The following is a 25,153-nucleotide window of genomic DNA, read 5'->3' on the forward strand; positions in this document are numbered from 1 at the left end:
TGCCAGCCAGCTGGAAAACTCTCTTTGTTAAGAGTGACTTCCCTTTGGTTTGGAATTTCTGCCCTGATGATTTCTCTATAGATCTCATATTGAGCTAGAGATTGGGACTGTAACCCTACTTCACTGCTGAGTTTGAACCACACAGCTACTCTTTGCTTCTCAACCTATTCCTAGTTCAGAAGGCAACCTAGGGTCTGAGTCTAATGGCAGCCAGTCCTCTCCTCAGTTCACTTGGGATATGTGACCAGGAATTGGGTAGTGAGCAAGAAACTGCCAGCTGGGATCTTGTTCTACACCCTGAATTTGCAGTGTCTTGGAGTGGATATGAGACCTTATCTAGCCTTGGCACACATCCCCTTGGCTATGAACAGTCCACTGCCACAAAACTTTCTGTGTTTCTATACCAATGAAGGATATAAAAAGGACTGATTTTTCTTGAATTTTGCCATCAGGATTTAAAAAACAAAACAAAACACCTTATACTTTCCGTCTTAACAACTCCAAGACAGAAGGGCAAGGGCTAGTGACTTGCCCATGGTCACAAGCTATAAAGTGTCTGAGATCAGATTTGAACCTAGGTTCTTCCAATGCCATACCTGGTGCTCTATCCCCTGTCACCTAGATGCTCCTCTATTAGGATTTCATTGGGTTTATTTTTTAAAGATGTATTTGGAGGAGTTTGTGTGTGTGTGTGTGTGTGTGTGTGTGTGTGTGTGTGTGTGTGTGTTTAGCTTGCTATATTTCTTCCTGCTATTTTCTCATTTTGGTTCTACTTTTTACTTTTTTATTATGAAGTTTCTATTACTTCTTGTGAGGTTATTTTTAACTTAGCCTTTTACTCACCCTGTTAGTGGGAATAAATTAAAACAAAAAAGCCCTCTTTTGCAAGAAGCCTTTCCCAGTACCCATTAATGCTAGTCTTTCCCCTTGAAATTATTTCTAATTTATCTTGTCTGTATCTTGTTTGTACAGCTATCTATATAGAGTTGCTTGCATGTTTCCTGCCCCCATTTGGGGGTGAGCTCCTTGAGATCAGGGACTGTTTTCACCTGCCTTGTATACTAGTCCTGGCACATAGATGGTTATTAATAAAAGCTTTTTGACTTAAAGGAGGGACAGTGAATCTGATCCACACCTTGAGATTTTTTCCATGTAAGAAAGATTAGTTTTAGCACATTTTTATATCACCCAAGACTTCTGAAAGCCATGTTATTTGTGTTTTTACCAGAGTTCCCAAGAAAGTAATTAGGCATCATCTTATTGGTAGTGTTCATCATAAATTAATTGGATAGAATTTTGTTCTTCATTATAAATTAATTGGATAGAACTTTGCAATTATGGATTTGATAAAGTAGGGAGCTAATTGCTTAGTCCATTTTTAATTTAATCTATTGTTTTGAAGAGGCTTATCATGGTATAGTGGAGAGTACACTGGATTTAGAATAAGAGGTCCCAAGTTCAAATCCTGATGTTGCTACTTTCTTCTACCTGTGTGATACTGGACAAGTTACTTAACTTTTCGTGATGATTTCCAAGATCTTTCCCAGACTGAATCCTACAGTCCTAAGAAAATACCAGTAAGGGATAAAAATCATTTTCTTATGTCTCTTGAGGATAATGAGTAGCTCCTACCTTCAAAAGAAGTATAATATTAAAATATCATGTAGACATGGGAAGTTGGGATGCGTAGCTCCCATCAGACATAACACTACTGGTATATCATAATCTCTCTTATATGCCTTGGAATTGGTTCTCATTTCCTCCTTGAGATAAAAAATTCTGTTCCTTGGGAGTTTTATTTTTTTCCCTGTAGAAACGCACTGGGAAATACCTGTACTATTGGTTTTCACATTAAGTTCTGTGCCAAGAGTTTGGGATAAATTGCAAGTATTTAGGGTTAGTAGTAAATGCAGATAATTTCTCTCTGATTAGGAGTCAGATTTGACACTTCCTCTTCAAGTGGTTTGCTGTCATGAACAGATGGCTTGCTTATTGCAGAACAGATGTCATGGTTGACTCAGCAAGCCTCTCCCTCCTCTCATACTAGAAAGTGTTTCACTTGGCAAACATACATGTCTGACCTGGTCCCCCTCTCCCCTCCTCCAGCCCTCACCCCTGCTCTGATTTTGATGTTTTTCCAAAATGTGGGCCAACACAGAACCTCTTTAGATTTTCAGTAAAACATGACCGATTCATTAGTTTATCTAAAACTATTCTTTAAAAAACAAAAACAAACCAAAATGACTATTCATTTTAAGCTGGTAAAGAATAACAATTGTTGGCAAATGATGTTTTAAGGTTTGTTTATGGAATACTTTACAAACATTTCCCAAACTGAACTTCACGGTAGTCTTGGGAGTAGATGTTATAGATATTGTTAGTATCATCATCCTCCTCTTTTATATTTATAAAGCCGTTCATTTGTAAAGTTGTTTATTTGTGAAGAGTTCAGAAAAATTAAATGACTTGCCCATGATTACATAACTACTGATGTTGGAGATAAGATGCAAATCCGTTTTTCTACTGTCCTATTTTTTCCGTCAAAGTATATTTCTCCTTATATGCTTGATACATGGCATTTATAATTCTGTATTTACTCTGATTCTTTGGGTCTCAGCAAGTTGAAGAAATCTTTTTTCTCCCTTTCTCATCATAGAAGCTCTAACAATGCACAATATACCTTAATTAAAGACTTTCTCAATTGAACATCAGTTTAAAGCAATGCAATTTCTCTCTACTATGGCAAGAGAAATCCCCCCCTCCCCAATTAGTAAAGTCCTAATTTATTTGCATATTTGTTGCAGTCCTGAAAATAAATAACCCATAGTCTTTCACTTCATCTTATATAATAATTTAGAAAAGTACCTTTTATAAAGGTACCTTTTGTAAATAATTTAGAAAAGTGTACCTTGGAGAATTGATTTTTTACTCAAACCTCCTTTGAATGGTTATTCTTTTCCTAGCATTAGAATAAACATTAGGATTAAACAGTAGACCACCATTTTGAAAATGAATTATATGCTTCTGTCATAGCAATGTTTCTCTGTAGATTCCAGAGGAAAGGCAACCTAGGACAAGAAGGAATCCCCTAGATGAAGTAAGAGTAAGAAAATGTGAATTTCAGTCCCAACTTTAACCAACTACTTACTTGCTGTATAACCATGAGAAAGTTATTAACCTTTCTGAAAATTGCTTCACCTATAAAACAAGGTTCTGAGTCTAGATGGTTAGTTCTTAACCTGGAGATCATGAATTCACAATGGGATCCTTGGATAGACAGAATCTTTATGAAACAGGGGGAAAAAAACCAATTTATTTTCACCAGTTTCTATATGAAATTTAGCATTTCCACCTATTATTTAAAAACACAGTTCTGAGAAGGGGCTTTACAACACATAAATGAGTACGAATCTTTTCATTTAACCTGCCTCCTCTAGCTCTATGCATATACAATTCTGTTTAGCACTTCTGCATTGCTAAACTGGAATAGTTTTTCATTTCAACTGGTATGACTAACAAAGTACTCTTAGGGACTTCAAAATAGAAGACATGATTGCTATCCTTGTACAAAATCCAGAACACTTCTCAAAGAAGAAATGTTGTGTATAGATGACATAAAAGGAAAGTCCCCAATGGATTCTTTCCAGATTTCATTTCCTTTAGAAGTAGAATGAGGTTACAGATGATATCTCACAGAACACTGGTTTTCTTTTGGTGATCCTATGGTGTGGTCCCTTGTGATAATGTTTATGATGTGACTGTTTCTGGCATAAATTAATCATAAATACCGTCATTTAATGGTGTCTTTCATTAGCTTTGGTGTCTTTTATTTGTTTCTTTGCTTTTGTGCAGGATGAAATGGGGGTGTGTTTGCCAGGAATCTCATCTAACAAATGGCTCTTTTTTTTGGAGTGAGACTGGAGATTTACTATGTGCTTTAAAAGAGAGTGATATAAGCAAATCACCTAATTTTCCTCATAACTGATGAATAGAAAGGCCATGACTTAATATAATTTGGTGTGATGAGGTGGTTCACCATTATTCTGGCTCGTCTTCTTCGATAAGGATTATATACAGGTTTATTTCATTTCACTGGGGTAAAAATTCAGATTCATCTCAAATCTAAATTTAGAAAATATAGATGACTTAATAAGAAAGAATTCATCCCAGAGTTTTCATAAAGGGAGATGTTATGCCTACAAGTGAGTTGAGTGGAAACTAATATTGAAATCACATTGATTTTTTTCAGAGACAAAGAGAATTAAAATTTTAGAACAGGAAAGACCTATTTCTTTACAAAGGAGGAAACTGAGGCCTAGAATGTTGAGTGTAGCTAATTGGTCTTCTGACTCCCATTGTGTGCCATTTGCCTCCTACTTATTCTTTCACCCAAATTTATTAAAAGCCTACTCTATAAGACACTGGGTCATTATTACATAAATGAGATGTACCTGTATCTGATAGTTATTAAGAAGAAAGGTCCCATTGACATTTTGGAGGAATTGTCAGCAAGCAAATAATGGAGCATCTGCCTAGTATAAGTACTACCTTCCCCTCCTAGTAACTCACAAAGGTACTAATCATATTGGCAAAAAAAGGTAAATGTAAAAAATTATTTATATTCGATTTCCAAGCTTCATTTGCTCTCCCATTTCAAGCAACACTTGATAAAACAGAAAAAATAAATGTTTTTTCAAGTAAGATTTATTTGAATTGTATATAACTGAGCATTGTTAAGGATCTAAAGGAATACGAAATGATTCATTTTCCTTTTAGCAGTAAATTTAAGCATGATATTTCAAAATCCAGTTCTCTTTCTTCTGTAGTTCAAAAATCACACTCTCATGTACAATCTTTTATGGTGTCTTTGTTCCCAAGTGCAATTGAAGAGCTTTCCATTTCAAAAGCAAATAGGTGTAAGTGATCCAATGGGGAAGCAGAAAGTTTATTACCTTTGTTTTCTCTGTGACTAGGAGGAGGAATGGAACAAGAAGGAAAGATCACAAAACTATTTTTGTATCCCCAGCATTGAGCATTGGCCTGGTGCGCAGTTTCCTGTCCTTTGAGGCATCTCCTTTCTAGCTGGTCAAAGGGAATTCTAGAAATATTTCCATTATTTGAAGTAATCAAAGATTTTCCTTTCTCTTAGTTTTGTCATTACCTCAATTTCTTTGTGGCTTCTTGTTCAGGAGTTTTCCCATTGTGTTCCACTTTTTATGGTCTCATTTGGAGATTTTTTTTTTTTTTTTGGCAAAGATACTAGTTTGACATTTCCTTTTCTAGCTCTTTTCAGAGATGAGGAAACTGAGGCAAACAAGATTAAGTGACTTTCCCAGGGTTTTGGGATTTGAATTTAGGAAGTTGAGTCTTTGCCACCCAACTAGCACCTATTAAATGTTTGTTGACTGAATCATATTCCCAGCAGGACTACTTTGATATTTACTTATTATTATCATTTTAACTTCATCTCCAACATTGGCTATTATCTAAAAACAACCACACATTTTTGTCTAATTACTATCAGTTCTATGTAAATTTTAAAAATGTTGACTGGGATTATGTGATTTAAAAAAAAAATATATATATATATATATAAATGTCATTACTTTAAAAAGTTTGGAGATTTTATACCTTAAAACTCTTCACAATGGAATTTAGTCTTTAGCTATAATATCACATTATATAAATGCCACTTTTGAAGTAATATTAGAACAGAACTTACAATTATGAAATGGATTTATCTTTGTTAAAGAAAGATAAATTAAATATGTTTCTGCCTTCCAAATTACTTGCAATAAGGAAATACAGGTATCCCTTCCACATTGCTCTTTCCCCATTACAGTGTACAGGATAGAATAAAAAAAATTAAATGGGGGTTTGGGGGGAGATTGGTAGAAGCTATAGATGACATACAAAGGACAATAGACAATGAAGAAAAAGTTGAGTAAATAATTTTTAATTATTATTGACTTACACATAGCCTATGACCACTTACTTAACCCAAATTTTATTACAAGGTATTATAAACATCCATAAGAGAAAAAGAAAACAATTCAGACTTCTTTGGTGTAAAGGGAGGGACAAACCTTTTTTTTTTACAGAATTTCCACATCATGGGAGATGTGCCCCCAGCTCTAAAGATATGGAAGGGATATCTGAATTAATAAATTCTTTTAAACAGTTGCTCAAGTAAATTAGAAAAGAAATTCCTCCACTAAGATCATTGGGAATGCCATAAAATGAAGTAAAACTACATTTAATTATTAAAGGAGCGGGAAATGGTATTTAATATCTTTCTCTTCCCTGAAGCGATTTGCCTTTGGTTATATAATTATTTCTACATTATTGCTTGACATTCAAGTGTGCTGCTGCATCTGTTCTCATCAAATGAATCTCCCTACTGTCACATAAAAGCTATTCCATGCTCATTCCTGCCTCTTTGTCTTCATTCATGATATGTTCATTTGGGAAGCTGTTTTCTCATCTGTTTGCCCATTCTAAGGGGTTTGGATGTGTTTTTAAAAACAAAACAAAACAACCAAAATTAAAAAAAAAAGTATTTAGCTGCACAAAAAAGTATAAATTGAGCAATGCTGTTTACAAATGCAAATGAGGTACTTCTACTCTGTGCAGCCATTTCTGACTTAGAGAGAGACTTTAGTGGTTTCTTTCTACAGCATTGCCTTTTTGTAGCATTCAGTTGAGTTCTCTGTTGTATCTTATGTTACATGTGATCTTTCATGTCTATTAATAGTGAGTTCATTGAGGGTAGTGCTGAGTACACTGTAGATATTCAAATAATGGTTGATTTTTTTGTTGTCAGGAGTTACTCTCATTAAGGGTTGGGAGTATAAGAGAGTGTGGGAATACAGAGAGAGATCTGGAAATCTGTATGTTCACCGTTTCAAGTTAGTCTGCCAGTTTTCCTCAGTGCATGAGTAGAATTGTATTCTTGGAAGAGGATTCCCAGTGCTGGATGATTCATTTTATATATATAATCTTACCTTTTATCTTAGTATCAATTCTAAGACAGAAATGTGGCAAGGACAAGCCAATCAGGTTTAACTTCCCCAGAGTCATTTAGCTAGGAAGTATCTGAGGCTATATTTCAATCAAGTTCCTTTTGACTCTTAAGTCTGGTGCTCTATCCACTGGGCTACCAATTGAGTACACACAATGTGTAGAGCTTTATGACAAGTTCTAGAGGGAGCTGCAAAGTTTTGCAAACTTTGTCCTTTCTCTTCTTGGAGTTTAGACTCTAGGAAGGTGAAGAAGTTCTCTTTTCCCTCAGATTTTCCCAGACCACCTAGTCTACACCTCTCATTTCCTCTTCTGTATTACCTTGTTGTCATGTGGTTTATTCATACATTATTCCCGATGGTGAAGATAGGTTCATAGAGGCCAGTAGAGGAGCATTTCTGGCCTCTCATCCTCCACAATTTTTTGCAGTGACTCACTCAACCTGTTTGCAAGGATGCTCGGAGATTGTTTTGTTTTACTCCTTTAAACTTTGTATGCTACTAGATGCTTTCCCTGTAGCTTAAAAGCCAAAAACAAACCAACAACAAATAAGAATAACATGGCCCAGAAGTTTTGGCTAATGAACCATTAAAACACGTCTCATCTTGTATCCTTCCATTTAGTATAGTGTTTGATGCAGTACTTTTTGTCACCAGAAAACATGGATATAAAAATGATGTAGATATTTTGAAGCCTGGGGAGAATGAGAATAGAGAGGCATCTGGAATAGAAACGTAATTTTGAGTTTTAGTGTAAATTCCAGAATAATTTTATTTACGACTCAAAATTATATTCAAGTTACCTAACAATGAGAAGAAAAACTCCTTATCCTTATTTGATTTTTTTTTTTTTGGAGAGTGGAGTGGAAGAGCAGAGTGGGTAGAACGAAGATTTTCTGAAGTTTTTTATCTTTTCTCTTAGGGCCTACATCTGTAAGCATAAGTGGATGCCAATGTAATGCTGTTATTATAAAGGTGTGTTTTGTGAATTTCTCATAATCAGCTATAAATTCCTTTAAAATATCCATGTTTATAAATACTTTCTACAAATGTCTTTTCATTGTTTAAAAGCTTTAGTAGTCATTGAGATATATAGGAAGGCAAAATTCCTCAAACCAAACAGATATAGTTAAGTCATTGTATCTAAATGGCATCACTTCAAGAGTTTTAAAGGTACTTACAGATGAAATTGTAGGACAAACAATGGCTTTTAATAATTGGACTAGATAGGAGTGGTACTGTGGGGAAAAATCTACAATAATTGGTAACTCATTAGTTATGAAACAGTAAATGATGAAGATTGTACAGTCTCACGGAATATGTACCTTTTTTTGAATTGAGAGAGGATTAGGAGGTAAAAGGGTACATGATGAGGAGAGGTAGGAAAGGAATGTGTTGTGTCTTTGAAGATAAAGGAGAAGAGAGTTTCTTCTAGGAGGAACTAACTGATCAGCTATGTCTGAAGCATTGGAAGAAACAAAGATAAAGGTCTGAGAAAAAGGTCACCAGATTGGTTGTAGATGTTTTAGAGAGCCAGGGGTGTCCAATTTAATTTCAAACAGCTGGGAAAAAAAATGGCTAGCAAAAGCATTGTATATAAGCAAATTAAAAATAAAATTACTAGTGAAACAAAGTAGAGTTGTGAGAGGATGAGAGAGAATCATTAAGGGAAGTTTTGTTTTTGTTTTTGAAGACATGGGAAAACTTGAATGAGGAGGGAGGATCTGCTGGTAGGGAGATTTTGAAGATATAAAAGAAAGATAGGCTGAGTGTTGGTGTGAGGTTTAGGCTGTGATATGAACACAGGAGTTTTGAAGGAACTGCTATGGGATCTTGCTTGTAGCTAGGGTAGAGAGAGACAGGGTAACTGATTTGTATGTTATGCCAATATGTTATACTGACTTCATCAGTAGATCTGTTTCAGAATTTTATCCCCTGGAATTCAAAAGAAAATTTGGATTCTGGCATTTTGAAATGTCTCTGTAAAGGTTTCATTCTTCCTGTGTGTCACTGGTAACCCTTAGTGGGAAGAGTAGATTGGGAATCTATTGTTGATGAGATTTTAAAAACATGTATAAAATGGATAATTTTTAGTAGGTCATTTTTCCTCTCTAAATCTTTGGTCCTATGGTTATCAAAGAATACTTTGGAGAGAGCTTGCCTAATTTTAATTCTAACATCATGTAGATATCCAAATACAATTAGGCTACAGAAATATTTTCTCAAAAGGAGAACATTTTAATTAAATTGATTGACTAATAAATGGTGTGGCACTTGTGAAGGTATCTTGTATAAGATTTCTTGTTAAAAAGATTTTGTTGTGTTCATATCACCTAAAGAGCTGTTGCCTAGAACACAGAAATATCACTATTGATCAATTCAACACTTATTTTAAAAGATAGGGATAGGAACTAGAACTGAGATTTCTCTAGCATGGGGAATTCCCAAGTAAGGAAACTCCATTTACCAGTGTAGGTTGGCATATTCTCTGTACAGAATTTAAAGTCTTATTGAATTCCTTAGAACATAGGTATCAAACATGCTGGTGCATATTTTTATTTATGGTTTCCTGGCCTTGATTTTAATCAAGTTTGGCACCACTGATCTAGAGTACTGAGACGTTAAAGGACTTGCTCAGGGTCACAGTGCCAGGATGTGTTGGAGGGTCTGATCTCTCTGCTCTTGGCATTGATGCAAGTTCTCCCCACTACACATTGTTCCCTCTCAAACACTTATTCATAGTGCTTACAAACTAGGTATTAGACTATTTGTCAAGAAGGGATTCTGCCTCTGTGACTTAAAATTTTTATGTACTACGTTATTTTCTGGCTTTTGAAAAATATATAAAGCAGCCATATGGATGTACAGGCAAATTTGAAAATAATAACCCTGAGTGGTGCACAGGTATAATATACATTCAATGTCCCTTAATTATAATGCATATAAGATTATATAGAGGTATGAAATCTGAACTACATGAATTTAAATCCAAAACCATTTAATCAAATGGGACTGTATTTGTCCATGTACATATGTACTTTGCGAGCTTTAAAATACTATGTAAATGTTAGCCTTTATTATTAATAACACAACTAAACATCTCATATTCAATATTCCATAATTTAGCAACCTTTCCCTTAGTTCATTTATCAAGAGAAATGGTAGCAGAGCTAGAAATAGACTTTTCTCCTTTTAGAATTGTCCTCTCCTTCAGTGCAAACTAATAGCCCTTGCATTGTGGAAGAGTGCTGAGCTATAGAACATAAAATAGCACAAGAAGATAATAGAAGGGAAGGCATTACTTGAGCTTCACTTTGATTTTCATGGGCAGTTGATTCATTTTAACTATCCTGGGGGAGTAACTAGAAGCACTGAATGTGACCCAGACAAATCTTGGATAAATTTCCTTTAGGGCTCTAGGAAGAATAATATAATAGGGAACATTTCCAAAATATTGTATTGACTATTTTCTAAAACAAAGAAGAACTCAGTCATGATTTCCTTATTCAAATCAGCCCAAAGATCTGAAAAGGGTTTTGTGACACTTGGAATGTCAACGACTGATGATCAAAATAAAATACAAATAATGTTGATACCTTTTATGTTAGGCTTATATATGAAATAGTTATGCTTGTTTACATAATACAAAACTGCTAAGTCCTGAAATTACAGTGAGCTTGTTGACACATGTATAATGTTTTAACAAGGTTGTCTGTTGACAGAGAAAACATTTAGATGAGAGAGGAGAGAAGGCTGTCCTCTTCAATGAACCTCAGCAATGAAAGTTGTCCTCTTCAACCAACCTAAAATGAACCTACAGAGAATCCACTTTATACTTGTATAAGTTTGAAATGAATTACATTAATTATTTTCTAATTAGCAAAGAATTGAAAGGACATCTAAGACTGTAGTTTAAACAGAAATCTATATTTCCCTGAAAATGGAATTCTATTTTATCTGCATTTTATTTTAAGTTCTTTGAAAGTAACTTTTGTAAGTTGCCATACTGTAAGTCTTCCTTAACTAAACTTTCTTGTAATCAGTTTTTGCCTCATCACTATTATGTTGGTCTCAATCCCTTTTGCCAAATATTGTGCTTGTCAAAAGATTTTGCATCATAGTTAACTCCACAGAGCTATTAAATCATCCATCCCTGAATTTTTTTCTTTTTCTTTTGATATTGATTGCTTTCTACATGCCGTTTATTTCTTCTGCTTTAATTGGGAGTACTTTGTCAAGCCAAAATGACCTGGCAGCCTTTTAATTTTCCCGAAGTCTCATAAGTAGTTCCTTAGTCTTGGCTGATTTCCCATGTAGCTAACTTTTGCAGTGATATTCTGCAAAGATTCTCACAAGATAAATCCTTTCTGGAAGAAAGGCACTCAAAGATTTTCTTTTGATTTGAAAGTGCTCGTTCCTTGAAGGTGATAGGGCACTAAAATAATCGCTATCACTTCTTTATGCCATTTAGTAAATCAGATAACCCTGACTGCCAGTACTACTATTCCTAAAGCTCCCTGGAGGTACAACTGATTTTCTAGGGAGAGTCTTTCCTATACAACTTCACATATGAAGTTTTTATTACTCTTCTTTCCTGCTTGCTTGTTGATAAATGAGTTGGACTTTCTTTATCTTGTTGATCTTTATAATTTTTCATCAGACTCTAGTTTTCCAATAATGTATTCTGGGTGGTTTTCCCCCTTATCTTCCCAAATTGAATACAATGACACAAGTCATTGTGTTTGCATATAACCCATTTCCTATAAGGTACACATATTTTCTGAGACATTTCTGTAGAATAACTGACTCAAGTGTTCAAGTTGCAAACCCATTATAATATACAAGACATTTCCAACATTTTCTGACTCATCCCTGTCTCTTCCTTTCCATTATGATAATCTCTAGATAGCTATTATTGGTATCATTCCAGGTGGTAATTTGAACTCTAGTGAAGAAAAATTTTTGTAGCATATTAGCACCACTAAAGTAAGATTAATTTTCCTAGTCTATTTTCTCCTTAAAATAAGTAATTTTATTTGAATCTAAACTTAGATTTTCCTTTGTTAGAATGTATTTCTAGGTAATATGTACTCCTTTCCCACCATTAAGCTTCAAGTCTATATAAGCTGAGTATTTCCAAAACTATTAACTACATTGTGTAATGGGTAGTATAGAAAAATTAAAACAGACAGAGGTCATCGGAAAAGGATGTTGTAATTGAGAATACTGTGAGCCCCTCACCCCTAAACAATTTAGTTACTGCCATTGTGAACTAACACTGTTGCATATATACTTTTCCCCCCCAGTTTTTGATTGTTTTCAGTTTCCAACATTTTCTATGGGATGATAGCACCAGCTGCTAGAAATCTGTTACTTTTAATTAGTGCTATCCTTTAACCTTTCTTCAAATTAGTATATTCATTGAATATCCATGGAGAAGTATTTACCTGATTGATTATGAGGTTCTTGTCTATGTACTGAATATGTCAATTACTCAAAAATAAGGAAACTACATAATTCCTAAAAATAATGAATAAAAAGGTAATAAGCTACATATTTGAATCATATGGAGGTCAAAATAGTTTTGGGTTGGAGGAAGAGTGGGAGCATAATTGAGAAGAAACTGAAAAAAAACAACCTCAGGAACCCTTTGCCTATTAATAAGATTAACCATCACCAATAAAGCATCTTTGATCTAGAGTTGGAAGGGACCCCAGCAGCCATCTAAGTCATATTCCCACAGGTTTTGTGGTTTTGTGACTTGCTCAGAAGCAGGCTTTGAAACCAGGTTCTTCAACTCTAGCCATTGTCTCGCACTGTGACAACTTGCAAAGTTACTTTCAAAGATTTATATAATACAGTTCTTAGCTATAAAACAATATTTTCTTTATAAGTTTTTGAAAAATGAACACGGTTGAAGAGAAGGCATTTATAAGCCTTAAAGCTGTATAAAAATATGAAAAGCTATTCTTTTTTGTAAGAGAAGACTGAAGTTTAAGAACAGATCAGGAATAATTAATCTGCTTTTTTATTAAGAGAGTACCTATACATTTACAGTTTTACACTAATTCTGTGAAATATATGAGTTAACAGGGATTTGAGGAGAAATCTTTTAGTGTGACTACCACAGGGAAAAATTGGTAAATTATTATTTTCTGCACACATTTACTTCAAGTCATCTTATTTTGGTGATCTCAGTTTCTTTATCTGTAAAATAAAGGAATGAGAGGTGGATGGGTTTTCAGGTTCCTTTTTCGAAAGGAATGTTGAATAATTTTTTTCCCCAGAGGGAAGTGAATAATGAGAGATTGAACAAGGAAGTGCCGAATGAAAGGAGAGGAATTGTTAATTATTATTATTTTGTCTTTGGTCTTTAATACTATTTTAAATTTCTGGTTACTCACTGAATAAGCATGTAAGCCTTAGTTTCTAATTTACAGTAAAGAATTAGTTCTAAGTGTTGAACATGACCCAATAATTTCGATGTACATTCAGCACCTCTCTGATCTAAACCCTTAACTAAATGAAAACATACAAAATTTTTCTCATTAGGAGTTTTCAGGTTTAAGGGAAGTTAGATGGGAGAGACCAGTGTAACTAGTATGGAAAAGAATAAAAAATGAAGTCTTAGTCTTTCTTTCTAATGAAACTGGCAGTGGAACAAAGCAGCTTTTGTGCACACAGAAGAAAATAAACAGAAATTTCCTTCCACATATAATCAAACACTTATACTATTTACCTCCCACCAAAGAATCCACTTTTAAGAAACCACAGTATGCTTATTGCAGCCTTACATTGTAGCCTGTACTGATAAAACCTCATAATGAAAGACAGGAAATTTTAGGATGAAAAAGCAGTAATTGAGAGATAAAATCTTTTAAAAAGAAAGTTCTTGACTGTTTTGTTTTTTAAACCCTATCCTCTATTTAAGAATCTATACTAAGTATCACGTCCAAGGCAGAAGGGTAGCAAGGGCTAAGTATTTGGGTTGTGACTTGCTCAGTCACCCAGCTATTGGCTGCTTTCTTAAATTTAGCTTCTTCAAAGTACTTTTAGTTTTGTGCCTTTTGACTTGTGCTAGATTTCAAATGACACAGTTTAGAGAAATGCATTGGTTATTTAATGGCAAAGATAAATATAGATAAGTTAAGAGGGTCTGCCATGACTTGTACCTGGAACAACATAATCAAGTCTTCTGTTGGTTTTGCCCATCTTCTCACTATGAATTTAATGTTGAAATTCTCTACATAGTTAAAGGGGACCCTATCCCTAGAGGACAGAAGTTACATCTGAGCACAATTTATGATTTTGATACCCTGCTCTCTTTTGGGCAGGTGATGGGCTCCTTTACAATCAAAGCTGCTCAAGAACAAGTTCTGATTTTTGTCTTTTTTAGTCCCTGAACCCCACAGTCTGTGGCACATATTAGGCCCTTAATGAATAGTTTATGATTGATTGAGCTTCAGTAGTTTTTAATGGAGCATAGATATGATCATTTCCATTCCATAAAGGGTGTTTGAGGTTAAGTGTGAATTTGTGAATGTTTTGCAGTTTTAGGAAAAGATTTACATTTGATTGCTTCTGGTTATATAGTTCTTAATCATTTTCATTCTCCAATAGAATGGAATAGTCTTTATAAGAACTCAGTGTTGATAAAAGCATAGTGTACTTCTTCTGGAGGGGATCTGGTGAATCCCTCTTTTATCTTTCCTGCTTCTATGCTTAGTTTTCTGACACCTTATTCTTTAGAATGGAGGTGTCAAACTCTCATCTCCCAGCTTGTGACCCTCAAAATTCCAAACCAGACTAAAATGTAATTGGAAAATATTTAATTAAATAAATAAAAATATAATGCAACATAGATAATATTAATTTGTGGTTTTCTAAGTCATTATTCTGCACCCAGGTATCTATTTCTAGTTGATTTTGACATCACTGTCTCAAAAGACTAGTCTTGGTAGTCACAAAGTCAATAACACCCTTCCCTCTCCTGTTCCCTCCCATACTCTCAATTACTTGCTTATATTCTCTTCAAGCACAGAAATGCAATTGGGGACTATAGCATCACTCTTTACTATAGCTGTTTCTCTTGTTGTTCACTTGTTTCAGTCGTGTCTGATTTTTCATAACCCCATTGGAGGTTTTCTTAGTAAATATACTGGAGTGTGTCATCATTTACTTCTTCACCTCATTTTACAGATGAATCAACCAAGGCAAACAATGTTAAATGACTTGCTCAGGATCACCCAATTTAGTAAGTGTCTGAGTCAGGATTTGAACTCAGGTTTTCCTAACTATCTGCTGAGCTACTTCACTGCACACCTATAGTTGCTTCTAGGCACTTTATTTCAGGATTGTGGGAGCATTCAATTTGGTTAGGATAAGTTTTGTTTAGAGAGCACCACTATAGTTTTCGTACATTCAAAGTACATTTAAGGTTTGGAAGACAGAAAGTTTAAGCTTTTTCATTTTAGTTTCATGGATTTTCTGCCACTTTGAGTTTTTCATGTTCCTTCCTCACAGTAAAACTTATGGTCTTTGTAAGCTTCATCATCAATATATGTGGTCCACCTGAGATCCAGTTTAGTTGATCAAAGTTTTCCTGAACATTCTGACTATCTAAAATTAATTTCAAATTCTGACCATAAATCCCAAGTGCCAATCAAGACCATCAATTTTTTTTTCCTGCATGAAAATCATGTACAGAAAAAGTCATCATTTCAATAGGGAAAATTCTTTTTATCCACATGGTGGAGGATGAGAAAACATTCTTATTTTCTTCTTGCTAAAGTGGAATAACTTCAAGGGTCTGCATATTTCTTTTTCAGTTCTATTCTCTCTGCTTATCTTTAAAAATTTGTTTCCTTTGTTTTTGTGTCTCCTTTCAGATTACTTCCTATATCCTCCTATCCCTCACCTCCATAGTTCCAACAATATGAGGAAATTAGTATATCATTTCAAAATAATTTTTAAGAAATTCCACTCAAGACATGATCAAGGAGCGCCCTAATGCAAATACCAACACTAAGGAAATGGGTTCAGAGCAAGGACACATGTGATACCCAGACGAATCGCCCGTTAACTAGGGAAGGGGTGGCAGGGATGGAAAAGAAAATGATCTGTTTCCAATGAACAATGTATGAAAATGACCAAATAAAATAATGTTTTAAAAACTAACAAAAAAAAATTCCACTCAAGTTCCTTAAGTGATTCTTTTATGGGAGGAGAGATATAAGATGAGGTAAAAAGCAGAAAAAAGCCCATCCAGGGAAATCAGAGGCCTTTTTGGATTCCCAGTCATCTCCGCATAATAAAGGTTGCATTTTTGTGGTAGGAGATGTTTCATGAACCACATATAGCACAAAACAGCAGGAAAAAGTGTAATTCCACTGGGATTTACGACCAACAAGAAAACAGCAAGTGGAAAAGTAACATGAATTCATTGGAAATTTTAAACCTTTCCTGTTTGCCTATAATTTGTGCTTTCCATCTCTTTTACTGTCCTCATTATTATCTGACTGTATTTCTATTACATTAGCAGAGGAAATCTGTTTTCTTCAGCTTATATCTCTCTGGGTGGCTTTTACTCATGTATGAAGCATAATAATTTATATCATCATAAGGAGCACAAATCTGGTTCTGTAGATTTAGTCATTATTCTGTTTGTATATAAGTGGAATTTTTAGAGGTAGGAGATAAGTTCTTTGATTAGATATGTCTGTCTGTGCCTTTGACTTTTTTACTTTGGTAGTGTTATGTTACTATCAGATCTGTCCAAATAGGGGCTGCTATTGAAGCAAAGTGCCCCTTCTAAGATGAAATCTGTTGCAAAGGGAGAAAAACATGTAGGGATACACTGAGGGTGAAGGGGGAATTACTGCATCTAGCTACAGACCACACAGTTTTATATATTGAGAGGAAAACACAATTTCCTATATTCAGTCTAGTATCAAATGAAATCCGAGACCTGGCAATTCTGACTTGCCCTTTGTGCAATGGCCAGCTATGATTCCAAATGACTGATGATAAAACCAACCTATATCCTTAAAAAGAGGTGATGGATTCAAGATGAATAGTGAGAAATGCATTTTTGGACATGGACAGTGTGGGAATTTGTTTTGCTTGATTATACAATTTATTACAAAAGGGTTTTTCTTTTAGATAAAGAGAGATGGGAAAGAAAAGAAATGCTTATTAATTGGTAGATAAAATAAAATGAAAGAAAAATAAGAATAGGTTAAAATTAATGTTTAGTGGGTTCATAGGTAACAGTAGTGCAATTGCTTAGGAGAGCTGATATGGCATTTGGTAGGAACATTGGTCAGATGCTTAATGCCATACTATGTCTCCCATCCTTTCCAAAAATGTATTGATCTTTTCAATTTGTTTTCCTGTCTCTCTGTGCCATGAGTTTAGGAAATTTGCAATAATTTTGCTTATCAGGCATGAAGAATAGGGAGCAATAGGAAACTCATACAGTTTTTTTTTTCCATGATGAGTTAAAGAGGTGCTATGGTGAGTAGGGATGCAAGAAGAGATATGCCTCATCTCTCTTCGAGAAGCCTCTCCAAGCAGTGTGGCAGACAGATGCAATCAGTGTGCAGTAAAGGACACACTATCTTAGCTCAGAAACTTCTGGATGCTTGAAACCCTGAGGGCCCGGCCATAGGCAGCTCCTGCCTCTGCAAAAGGAGTCACTGGCCATAAATCAAGAATGGTCTTTAAGTTGGAGCAATGTGGAAAAGTTGACTTATTGAACAGCTGTCTTTTTAGCCACCAATATGCCATATAGAGGGTACTCTCCCTAGTACCCTTTGATGACAGGAACAAAAGCAATGTATGTTGACATTAAAGTAAAAAGTTAGATTTTTCCGCTGAATAGTGTGTAAGGTGGTGTGCAGTTTTTAAAAAAATGATCACTCTTGATTACTTAAAATTAGAAAATCTTGATTATTGTCTTCAAAATATTATAACATTTTCCAAATCAAGCAGCTTAAACTTCACTACAAAATTTTGCAAGAATTTTCATAAAGCTTTTGCTATGGTTATGAGAGCATACAAATGACATTGCTTTAAAGCTATCACTGTGTGCTCATAACAAATAATATAAATGAGTTTTTTTTTTTATTATAGTCCTGTAACAGTTTTATGTTTTTTGCCAAATAGGCATAGCATGCACTTCCTGCCAGGAGTAATTTATTTATGTCTCTAAATATATTGTTGAGACCACTGTTTGTACATTCTCTGTTGTGTGTAACATCTGCATTTGGAAGATGCATTCTCCTTTTTTAGGTGTAGTACCATGCATGCCATACTTGTATAGATGATAACAAATGCCTTTTGAAAGGCTGAATTTTTTTTTTTTACTGATACCCCACACAGTGCTTCAATATCATCTACTGAAATAACTGTCAAATAAGACAATGATGCATTTCAAAGAACACTTGATGACTAGGAAGCCTAGATTCAGATTATAGCTCCATTTTTGTTATTAACTTGCTTTTAAAGTAATTATTGGTCTTCAATTGTTATTAGCTAACTAAATAGAATTATAGATTTAGAGCTGGAAGGGACTGAAAAGGTCACCTAGTTCAACCTCATCATTTTACAAATGAGGAAACTGAGGCTTATCAAGTTCTAGGTCAGAGGTGACAGAACTGGGATTTGAATGTAGGTCCTCTGTTAGCAAATCTAGCATTTTCTCCACTGAAACACTATACTTCCTTAACAATAAAATACCATAACAGTAAAAGGCAGCTTTAATTATTATTTAATTATTATTTACTAGATCTGATCATTAACGTCCTACTCAAATGGATTGTTATGATTTTGAGATTTCCTAGGTATCTCATAGACCACATTATCTGAGCATTAGCTTCAGCTGTTCTTGCCAAGCTTGAAGTTTTTGATTGTGGTCATGATAAAAGATAAGTCTAGTTAAATTTGTAAAGCCTCTTTATCAGGTTCAGTACAAGCTGATACAGTTTTTGTATATGGCTCTTAAAGCTCTTAAAAACTGCTGACTGACTCATAAAGGATTTGTGATTTATGTTGGTAGAGATTTAGTTAACATGATTAATTAATGCATGGATCTTTGAAATAATGAAACATTTGTTATGTTGCCCCTAGTCTCTGATTCTTTAGAGAGAACTTAAAATTCAAATAATTGAACAGGAGTTTATTTTAGTTGACTAGTCTTTGGTTCCTCCTGTTCCCTTCTTTTACTTCTCCCCTCATTTATTGAGATGCATCATAGTATGATGGAAACAGCACTGGAGTAGAGTTAGAGATTTTTGGTTTAAGTTTCAACTCTCTTATTTGACTACTATTTCCTTGGTTTCCTTATTTGTAAAAATGAATGTTTTGGTCAAGATCATTTCTGAGGTCCCTTTTAGATTTAAATCACTGACATTCTGATTCTATAAGGTTGAAAACAAAGAATAAGTTAAAAGAAATACTATATAAAGGGAGGTATAAAAGTAGAAGAGGGCTTGGAGATTGCAGAAAAGTAAGATAGGTATTCAACATCTGAACACATCAAGTATTCATGGACTTATCCCGGAAGAGGGATTAGACTTTTACTATATAGGTACAGAGGACAGAAGCTGGAGCAGTCATCGCAAATTACAAAAGGGCAACTTTAAATTTGTTACTAGAAAAACGTTTCCTGAAAATTAAACCTGTGCAAAAGGACTTTAAGGAATAATGTGTTTCCTCTAGAAGTGGTGGTTCCCCCTTCCTTAGGTGCCTTTTAAGCAGAAGTTATAAGACCAATTGTCAGGTATTTCATAGTAGGGGTTCCTTTCATGCTCAGGTTGAACCAGGTGGTAGATGAGATGTCTTCCACTTTCTGTTTCTATGATTCAATAAAGTTGAACTGAATGAATAGAAGATTGAAAATGTTGTCCCTTAGCAAATATTTTTATAATTTTTGTGCAAAGAAAAAAGTGTATAGGTACACATTAAAAAGGTTATGGGCTATGTCTTCAAGGAGCTTGTGATCTATTGTTGATAAGAAGCAACCATAATAGAAACAAAAGAGGTATAGGACTGTCTGTCTGATCTTTCTGGCTTGATTGTTGAGGTCTGAGTGAAAGTGTGTGTATGTATTTGCAATAAGTAAGTGGTGTCAAATGCTAATAGAAATATAAAGATCACTGTGAAGATATTGTGACTAAGAAGTGTAAGAAGTGCTTTGCAAAATAAGAATTATTACAAGTTAGCCATATTCAGGGGATTTATGTTCCTTTAGTCTTGAAATATCTTGTTTATTGTTCTGCCCTTTTTAAAACTCTCTGGATTAAGATAGGAAAAAACCTTCTCAGTTCTATTCCTACTCTTCAGGATCTCCAGTTAATTAGAAAGTCAAGTTGACCTGTGTTGTAGGAGAAGGGGGGCGAAAAAGTAACTCCATGTTGAAGGAAGATAACCATTTCTCCTGGCATAAAGAAGTTCAAAAGATGTCTTGATCTAGTTCAATAAGTTAAAATTTACATCATAGTATTTATAGGGGAGGAATTTTATAGTGGTATATGTATATATGTATGTATATGGCTCTTCTGCATGGTAGATTGGGTTCATCTGAGAGTTGTTCTGGAAACATGGCTTCATTTTAGTCAAACTACTTAAATGACATGCTAATCCAGATATGAATCGAATCAGAACAACTTCTCTTATATGAACATAACAAGGAAAAAAAGTAAATTAGTCTACAGGTAAAACATAGAAAAAATAAAAGTAAATAAATAAAATACAATCCCAAGCTAAGAATGTGAATTATTGTTTATATTACTTGTTTTAGCCTTCATTCTCATTTTATCAAGTATCAGAAGTCATCAAGAATTATGGTTATGCAGCTCTGATCTCACTTAGTACAAAGGAAATCATTTGAGTTAAAATGGTGAGCAGGGTGGCTTGGGACTCAGGGGATGGGGATGATTAAGTAGTCTGGCCAAAATCTGGACATCCACTTGCTCTTCTTGCATTCTTTTCATGGTGCACCTTTGACTAGAAAGAGGACCTCTTGAAGTGTCTGTCTCTTAACTCTACCTAGGGATAGATAGTGGTAGGTAATGTCTGCCTTGTTGCATTTCCTGGTGAGAAATTTTGAAAGTATTAGGATTGTTAGCTACAAGCTAAAGACACTGAGAGATGCTTTGCTCCAAAAATCACTATACAGATGAAGAAACTGAGGCAGAAGCTAAGTGATTTATTGAGGTTCACCTATAATTAGAGGCTAGAATGAATGTTTCTTGACTTCTAATCTAGTGAATTTTTTCCATTATGCTGATTCTTACTTGATACTTCACAATGTACCTGAAGTAACCAAAGAGTTCTTTAGCACTTGTTTTCTATTGCTAAACTTTGGATTAACTTCTATGTTTTCTTAGATTAAAAAAAAAAATCAGTTTAGTCTATCTGCTTGATGGCTAATTTCATCATTATTAAGCTGCCAAATGCTACTAAAGTAAGTTCAGTTACCCATATCTCAGCAAAAATGTGTCCATTTATCTATATTATGTTCCTGGCTTAGCTAGTATCCCCTTCATCGATCTGCCAGAGGGCCACTATTGTATTTAGAAAGCAGAATTTTATAGAAGTAAAAATAGGTCATGAAACAATAAGCTTTAGACCTGGCAATTCCTGAATATAATAGAACTTTTCTCTAGTGATAGAGAACAAATTTTCAATTAACATCTCCTAGGGAATCAATATTGTTAAAATCTTGTATGAGCCAATTCTCATTTATCAGCCCATAATTAAGAGCCATGCCCATGCTACTTAGCTCAGTAGGACATGCCAACCTGTTTTCTAGATCCAAGAAATTTGTATCATAGGAGAATGGGTATGGGCTTGTTCCTGTTTTATTGTTGTTTCAAGTAGTATTCATTTTTTCCCCCAGTTTCATTAAGATTAAGTAAAAAAATACTTATTTAAACCATGTCATCTAATGATTGGGTTATTAGTTTTTGTGCATCTAAGTAACATTTTATTCAGCTTAATGAGCATTTATTAGACACCTACTGTAGTCTTTTGATTTTGTGGAAACTGAACTAAGTTGATAAAACAGGATGAAAGAAAGCTAAGCTCCTTCCATAACACAGAAAAACAGAAATAAAAGCGTCATAAAAAAGAAAATAATAGGGGGCAGCTGGGTGGCTCAGTGGATTGAGAGCCAGGCCTAGAGATGGGAGGTCCTGGGTTCAAATGTGACCTCAGACACTTCCCAGCTGTGTGACCCTGGGCAAGTCACTTGACCCCCATTGCCTAGCCCTTACCACTCTTCTGCCTTGGAGCCAATACACACTATTGACTCCAAGATGGAAGGTAAGGGTTTAAAAAAAAAAAAGAAAATAATAAACACACACAACTAAGAATAATATGAAATTAATAGAATGGTACAAATAAAAAGTGCTGTAATAATCATTGTAAGTACTACCAAAAATAGTTTTTTTTAATACTTAAAAAAGTTTTTTATTGTATTTAAAATATAAAGACCATTCTTAGCTCCATGGTCATACAAAACCATGTTTTCCCAGACACTGAATTTTAGTTCAACCTCTGAATTTTGTATAACAGTGTGCAAAGCATAATAGTGTTAAGTGGATTGCCTCTGGTCATGGGGTCATTAAGTGATATGGCCAGGATTTGGGCATAGCTCCTCTGACTCCATACCCAATGTTCTTCCCTTTGCACTATGAATGGTTAAAGACAGAATGGAGAGGAGATGCCTAGAAGAGATTTTTCAAGACTCGGCAATTAATTGTTTTTAATCTTTAAATAGGGGTATATACAGTTCTTTTTGAGACCCCTTTTCCCTTCATGGGCTTTACACAATTGACCTTAGCTGCCAGTGATTTAAAAATAATCTTAATATTTGGAAATTACTCTGATAGTTTAATTCTTATTCTGAGACAGCTTGTGTTATATGTCAGTGGCTCCCATTTAACATACCCACCCTCATTTCATCCTGGGAGAACTTTGCATTATCTTTTAAAGGAAAGGAATTTGGGAGTAAAAGTTTATTTCAGTTTAAACTTGATGGGTGTGTGGGTGGGAAGGAGGCTTTCTTTTAGAGTACTTTCATTTAGAGCATTTTTGAAGATCACAAAACTTACTTACCTGGCTGCATATTACTATTTCAGAGGCTATTGTTTAATGAAGAGCTTAGAATCAATAAAACTCATACATGATTATGATTTCCTAAAAATATTTTTTAAATTGTAAGTAATATTTATGGAAAGTTGCTAAATAAGATTATTTTAGGTATAAAATGGGAGATCCCTCATTATAAAGATATTATAATAAGACTGTAAGAAAGAAATTATGCAACAGTGATATATGTCAAGAATCTGAGTTTTGCTTCTGCAAACTGGGAATATGAGCTGTCAATATCAATCATTAACAGGTTCTTTAAAACCAACTCTTCTGTATTTTTATGGATAGAATTGTTTGATGAGGTGGCTCAGTGGATAAAGCACTGAGCCTTGGGTCAGGAAGACTGGAGTTCAGATTTGGCCTCAGACACTTGCTGAATGACAAGAACCACAACAACCCTTTGATGTTGAAAGGGAATGTTTGTCACCTTATAATAGTATTAGGTATGGTATTGCTTTCAATTTCAGTGTTATTTAAACACCTAAGTTATGCTATTTAGTGATAGTTCTAGAAGTACTATAGACTTCACAAAAGATTTAATTGGCCATTGGATATTTTTTTGTAGCCGGTTTTACCAGAGGCAGCATAGTGCCCTGGATAGAGAATTGTTTCCAGAATTGGGAAAACTGGGGTGTTCAAATTGATTCCCCAATGCATACTGTCTATGGGATTCTGATCAAGTCAATTAACCTCTCTGTGCCCCAGGTAGCATTGCACTACTATAATTTGCAGGACAGGTGCTGAACTCCATTGTTGAGGGAATTTTCCTATAGGAAGTTCACTATGTAGTAATTTAATCATGGGTCTGAGTTCCTCTTCGTCCCTCAACTCTCTCCCCCCTAAATATGACATTCCAGTGTGTGTGTGTGTGTGTGTGTGTGTGTGTGTGTGTGTGTGTGTGTGTGCATGTGTGTGTTTTCAAACAATTAACTTTTGTTTTCCCTTGAAGATAAGTTATGTGAATTTCAGGAGATAATTCCTATCGGATGAAGGATAATAACTAAAAATAAGTAATAGGTCACTGTCATCTCTGATGTCTAGGCATTGGTAACATTGAGGATGGAGAGGGATCAGACAGGTTTCAAAGAGAAATGTTTTATACAGTTGCATAGTAATAGAGGAGCCAGTATTTAAAAAAATTTTTTTTATATAGTTAAATAACCATTGAATTGAAATCCTGGGATAGTGGGCTGAGATCTGGCCACACAGTCAGGAAGACCTCTATTTAGCTTCTCCTGACACAACCTGCCTATGTGACTCTGGGAAAAGTCACAGAACCGATCTGTGTTTTACACACATCTCTTAAGACTAACAACTGGAGAGAAAGTGCTGATCAGCTTTGGTGGAAGAAGTTGCCTCTTTGAGGGGGTTTTCTATAACAAAGGGGTGATCCGCTGAGGAACTGAGAATCATTTTCTCTTGGACCTGGGAGGAAGAAAAGTCTGTGAGGAAAAGCTTTATGGGATTGTTCCTTGAAAGGGGTGCGTGGTAGGAGAAGAAAAGGATTGTTTGGAGAGCTTGGTGAATGCTAGGGATGCTTTGTGAATTCATTCACTTTGGGACAGTTTGAAGTTTTGTGTTCCTGTTATTGGTTTGGGAAGATCTTTTTTTAGAGACAGATGGATGAAGCCTCACCTTTCTTTTTAGAAGAAGAGGGAATGAGACCTTTCCCCATAAGTCTCTAGGAATGTGTGAATGTTCTGGTGATAAGATACCTCAGGTTCCTTTCCAGTTATATAAAGATAGTGGTGGGACTTTATGATTGTTAACCCTCTTGCTTAAAGTTCCATCTGAAATTTGTCTGGACTCAGGTAGACCAACCGAGAGGTTATGTGGTACCTTGGAAAGAGCAGAGAATCAAGAGACATGGGTTTGAATTTGGCCTCTGATGTTTACCAGTTTTGTAACTGGGCAAGTGACTTAAACCTGCTCCTTGTCTCTCTTTCTTATTCTATAGAAATGAATGTGATGATACG

General features: G+C 34.9%; 1 protein-coding gene across 12 annotated transcripts in view; it reads left to right on the plus strand.

Annotated features, from left to right (window-relative positions):
- Positions 1 to 25,153, plus strand: part of PARD3 (par-3 family cell polarity regulator) — a 730,632-nt gene that overhangs the window by 67,950 nt on the left and 637,529 nt on the right. The gene's annotated exons all lie outside the window — the stretch shown is intronic.

Source organism: Monodelphis domestica, chromosome 5, assembly GCF_027887165.1.
Source record: "Monodelphis domestica isolate mMonDom1 chromosome 5, mMonDom1.pri, whole genome shotgun sequence".
NCBI classification, from domain to species: Eukaryota; Metazoa; Chordata; class Mammalia; order Didelphimorphia; family Didelphidae; genus Monodelphis; species Monodelphis domestica.